Genomic DNA, 5,902 nt, shown 5'->3' on the forward strand with positions numbered 1-5,902 from the left:
CCCTAATTCAGAGAACTCTTTCGTCTTCCTCGGAAGAGGTAAAACTGTAGACACCGAAAACTATTTCAGAAAATGTATGTGAAGGCCCAGATGTAGTACTTGCATCACTCGCAGTACTTCATGCTAGGTGACAACAGAAGTTCAACTTGAAGCTCTATCCTCTAGGAGTTCCCTCCAGAAATCAAGAACTTAAGTTTAATAAGACATCATGCCATCCTGAGTCATGCATATGATCATATTAAACGATAGGAACCATTTCGAGTATCTTCTGTGTATCAGACTTTTTTGTTTTGTTTTGTTTTTGAGACAGGGTCTCCCCGCTGTCTCCCTCTGTAACCCAGGCTCTAGTACATTGGCATAAATATGGCTCACTGGAGCCTCGACGTCCCAGGATCAAGCAATCCTCCCACTTCAGCCTCCCAAGTACCTGGGACCACAGGCACATGTCACCATGCCCAACTAAAAAAAAAAAAAAATTGTGGACATGGTGTATCACCATGTTGCCCAGGCTGGTCTCCAACTCCTAGGCTCAGGTGATCATGTGCCTCAGCCTCCCAAAGTGCTGGAATTACAAACGTGAGCCACCACACCCAGCAGCCTTTTCTCATATATGGCAGGACAGTTAATTAAATAAAGGTTTGGTGTGTGTCTGTGTTTTCTAGCTATCTAAAAATAAGGAAGAATAGCTGAAAGAAATGTCTTTCTCTGTTTATTCTTAATATTCTGCTCTTCCTCTCCAATCCAGAAAGGCTTAAGTCCTGCAGTGCCATTTTTGTTTTTCATTCAGTGCGGAATACATACACTGAAAGATGTAATGTTTTTGTTGAAGGAACTGCTAATGATGGTGTGCGAATGAGACAAGCAGGGTCTCCGACATTGTGAGTACGGAAGCAGAACTGGCTGAGCTAGAGAAAGTTATCTTACGTCAAAAAGCCACATTTTTCTCAGGGAAATTTCGGCAAGTAACAGAGACCCACGTCCCACATTCACTCTGCATTGTAACTAGTGAACAGATCTTCTGATGTGTGACATATGCAGATAAAGAATTCTGTCCCTTCGAGTTACAGACTTCCAAGCTGCAATCATTGCTTTTCCGTGCTCAGCTTCATCAGTTGCTGGGATAATCCCATTTTTTAATAGAAATTTTACCTTAATCACACACCCATTGAAGAGGCTTAACCCTCTTTTTCTCCCTTTTTTGTTTGCAAGTTGCCCCTAGGAAAGAAGGTTTTGTGGAATCTCCAGGTGCTCTTCGTCAATGTGGAGATACTTCATGGAGATACAGAGCCATGGCCTAAGACCAAGTCTTCTAACTTTTATTTTTTTCCAGTAATAAAGATAATGTTACAGTTTCATCTTCCATTTTTTAAATGTTATTGTTCAAATTGTTCAGAAATCCTGGCAAAGAGAGGTACAATTTATTAGCCTCCTGTGGAGGCCGACAACAATACTCATTTACAACTTTTTTTTTTTTTAAGCTACCACACATAACGAATTATTCTAAGTACTGATCCTAATGTTGCAGACATGCACCTAAATAGAACCCTATGATGGGTTTCTTATGATGATCAGAGTCACACTGAAACGATAGATAAGGACTTATATATATAGATATGCTTTTATGATTTTATTTCTCACTCAATATTTTAGTTATTGTATTTACCATTAGTTGGAGAAGGCATTTAATAAATATATATGGAATGAACATAAAAATCAATACAAGTTTTGGGTGGAGCACAAATATGTTTTTATACAGTCAGTCCTCCATATGTGCAGGTTCCAAGTCCAGGTATTCAACCAACTCTGGGTCAAAATATTTTTTGAAATAACAATTAAAAGTAACAAAAACACAGTGTAACAACTATGTAAGTAGCATTTAGATTGTTTTAGGTTTGTGAAAGTTGGTTATACAGATTGTAACATTCTTGACATATCCAACTAAATCAAATTCAAGGGACCGGTGGGGAAAAACACTCAGAGCACATTTACCTGCTCCAAGAATTAAACTTTCTACAAGCCCACCTGTTGAAACAGCCTTCGGTAACCTAAGACTAGTTTTACCTAATAGCTGCTGAAATGACCTGTCAGAGCTCTAAGGCTAGTTTTACATAGCACCATCAACTCACCCATCAGTTTTTCCCCTCTCAAAATGAGCTTTTTTTCAAAACCATATGTCACATTTTCCTTTCTAATAAACTCCCAACATTCTCTCTGTTCTTTGAACACGCCAAAGACCACCTATATGTGCATTCCTTAAATCACAGTTTTTGCTTCCCAAATAAAACATTTTAAACTTAGAGATTCACCTCTATATATTATTTGACTTCAGTAGGTATTATAATTTAGAGACAATTTAAAATATATAGGAGGATGTGCATTGATATGTGAATACCACACTATATTACGTAAGTGATTTGAGCATGTATGAATTTTGGTGTCCATGGGGTCCTGGAACCAACTTCCCATGGACACTGAGGGACTGTGAGTAGGACAGGATTGGGTCCTTTCTGTGAAGACAAGCAAACACAAAAACCAAACTTTGAGGTCTGTCACTTACCAGCAGTTGGACCTCCTCGGCAAAAGCATTTAACTTTTCTAAGCCTCAGTTGCAATATCTGTAAAATAGGAAAAAGTAGTATGTAGCTTATAGCATATAAAGCTATTCGCACAAAGGAGGATCTCGGGCACCAAAGCCTAGCTATTTAATGACTCATTTTTGAATCACAATCAAACTAAATGTATTCATCGGACTCAATACCACTTGTCTCTTATATGAAATCTCATGCTGTAAAGACACAACGGAAAGAAACAGTTTAAGTGTAGTATTTACCACTCACATCAGCAGTCTTGAACTGATCAAACGAAATACATTTGCCAGTTGATTAAGGAGAATTTCATCTTGGTTGCTTGAATATACAAGATAAAACGAGGAAAACATCTAAACCTGGGTCCAATCAGAATTCACTAATTTTGTGATAATGCAACCCTTTACTTTGAAACCAGTGAATATGAGAATGTTAACATAGTGAGACATATAGGTGTTTCTGAAAGAATCAATTTATCTTACAAAAGAGTAAGGGTGATTTAGTGATTAGCCCTTCATACCAAGTAAGCAGTCTTTAACCACATCGCAGCAATGAATTTCATTCTCATTTTATTCTATAGTAAAAGCAGTTACGTGAAACTAATATCCATAGGTAAAAAAAAAAAAAAAAAAAAGGAAAATAAAAAAGGTCCCTCACTTGATGAGTCTGGAATTGGTTCCTTCCGGAGGGTTTTCAGTCTCGCTGACTTCCAAGGATGAAGCCGCGGACTCTCGCAGTGTTAGAGTTCTTAAAGACGGTGGGTCCGGAGCTCATTCCTTCAGATGTTCAGATGTGTCCAGAGTTTCTTCCTTCTCATGGGTTCGTGGTCTTGCTGACTTCAGGAGTGAAACCGCAGGCCTTCCCCATAAGTGTTACAGCTCTTAAAAGGTGACGTGTTCCTTCTTCCTAGTGGGTTTGTGGTCTCGCAGACTTCAGGAGTGAAACTGCAGACCTTTGCAGTGAATGTTACAGCTCTTAAAGGTGTAGCGTCCCGAGTTGTTCGTTCCTCCCGGTGGGTTCCCGGTCTCGCTGACTTCAGGAGCGAAGCCACAGATCTTCCCAGAGAGTGTTACAGCTCCTTAAAGTAGTGGAGACGCCAAAAACTGAACAGCAACAAGAGCTATTACAAAAAGCATAAGAACAAAGCTACCACAACCCAGAACAAGACCGAAGCTGGTTGCAGCTGCTGGCTTGGGTGGCCTGCTTTTGTTTCCTTATTTGGCCCTTCCCACATCCTTCTGATTGGTCTATTTTACAGCACTTTGATTGGTCCATTTTGCAGAGTGCTGATTGGTCCATTTTACAGAGTGCTGATTGGTCCGTTTTTATGGCATGCTGATTGGTACATTTACAAACCTTTAGCTAGACACAGAGTGCTGATTGGTGCGTTTTTACAGAGTGCTGATTGGTGTGTTTACAAACCTTTAGCTAGACACAGAGTGCTGATTGGTGCATTTATAATCCTTTAGCTATACAGAAAAGTTCTCCAAGTCCCCACCGACCCGGAAGCCCAGCTGCCTTCACCTCTCAAGGATACAATGCACCAGAAAAAAAAAAAAAAAAAAAAAAAAATTACCTTTCCTGGAATGGCCCCATTTTCTGGGTTATTTAATTTAGTTTTCTGGGATGAATTCAATGGAGGGTGGGTTTGTGACACACCAAGCAACCCTATTCAGAGAGAAGGATCCCAGAAGAGTTGTCATGTCCATGAAAATGGGAAATGAACTTCTCTAAAACAGGAGAAAGCATATAGCCATTAAACTAAACAGAATAGTACATCGCCTAAAGAGATGTAGGATTTACCAAATTGAGTGACGTAACAGTTTGGAAACCAGATAAAAAATAGATAACACTGATATACAGAAAATGAAAGGCAAGATGAAAGTATGCCTAAATAATATTTCAAGAAGTAATTTCCCTAACTCATCCTATTTCTCTGTGTTCTTATTCTCGAATTTCAAGGGGGCTAACTGAGCCAGGGACATGTCCCTAAAGCAGCAGAATCACTCCCAGAACATGGAATCTAAACTGGATCTGTTGATTTCAAAAGGGCCTGTAGGGAGAGTGGGTGGCTTGGCTCAATTGCCATCTGCTATTTGTTTTGTTTCTTCCCTCCCCCCTCCCTCACTTTTTTTGGCTCTTTCCTAGTGCTACAGAGACTGACTCATTTCTAGTCAGCACCAAGTATTGTTTTAAATTTAAAAAATAATAATAAATTTCCACAAAAGGTATTGGCTTCAGCATTTTATTATCCAACCTCTTTTTAATGAAATAAATACTGTCCCACCAGGGGTTGTGGCAAATCCCCTACAATCCTAATTCAATTCTACCAGTGTTGATTGAGTTTATTCAATATATCAATTTAATATTATTCCTGTGCTTGAGGCTGTGAATAAGATAAGAATAATTCCAGTTCTCATGAAAACTTTAGCAGTCCAGTGAGAAGGATCCTGTGCATAAATGTAATCACTGACTTAACTGCAAGGATGTGGTAGAAGGAGATTAAAGTATCAGATACATCTGTCTAGATTGGTTGCCTCACACTGGACGCTTTCATGCTGATGGTTCACTGAGGTGTTCCAAGGAACCTGATTTCCACATCCTCAACTGATCTACATGAAAACTCTACCCATGGTTCTCCTATCCCATCTTCCTTTTTACCACTGCCATCTTTCACTTTCACACTACACAGAAAAGTATATAATACTAAAACATCTGGAGCTTATCATAATGCATTGACCCGAAATGACAAAAACAGATAAACAAACAAAAACTCTAGGATGCCAAATACACAGAAAGTAAAAAACATTGGTGTCAGAGAAGTCTAATTTAATCAAAGCTCTATAATTCACCCTCCATATCAATATAAGATGCATGTTCAAACATTTAAAATTTTTTGTTAATAATTACCAAAATTTATGTTATTTGTCTCAACTGTGCACTGCTAAGTGTAACTATAATGCAGTCTAAAATACTTTTTTGAGTGTAAAATTTTTCAGAAAATAAAAAATCTGTACACTTCTGTTGTAGAAATATGATAGCATGATTGTAATGATGACATTCAAGTATAAAAATACATTACAGTGGGATAAAATTCTATGGGAGAAATAGAATAACAATTTCAAGGAGAAAAACAAGTAAAAACGTATTCATATTTTTTAATTGATTTTTATAATTAACAATTTACTGTCATACTTGGAATTTGTTAGGTACATTTAAAACATTCCATGATTACACTCATTCAAGGATCTTATTTATCTCTTGTGCTTTTTCTTATAAAATCTGCTTTACCCATATTGATAGGACTACACTGCACT

General features: G+C 38.1%; 1 long non-coding RNA gene across 2 annotated transcripts; it reads right to left on the minus strand.

Moving 5' to 3' along the window:
* Positions 1 to 751: 751 nt before the first annotated feature.
* Positions 752 to 4,311, minus strand: LOC123568720 (uncharacterized). 2 transcript variants are annotated; one of them, XR_006692198.3, is made up of 3 exons: positions 3,243 to 3,766; positions 2,558 to 2,615; positions 752 to 1,398 (listed from the first exon to the last, which is right to left on the minus strand). It is a non-coding gene; the product is annotated as an uncharacterized lncRNA (long non-coding RNA). The 2 variants fall into 2 exon arrangements; XR_010581258.1 differs by lacking the exon at positions 752 to 1,398 and adding an exon at positions 4,162 to 4,311 and having other exon boundaries at positions 1,435 to 2,615; positions 3,243 to 3,663.
* Positions 4,312 to 5,902: the final 1,591 nt, after the last annotated feature.

The sequence above is a fragment of the Macaca fascicularis genome, chromosome 14, assembly GCF_037993035.2.
Source record: "Macaca fascicularis isolate 582-1 chromosome 14, T2T-MFA8v1.1".
NCBI lineage: Eukaryota > Metazoa > Chordata > Mammalia > Primates > Cercopithecidae > Macaca > Macaca fascicularis.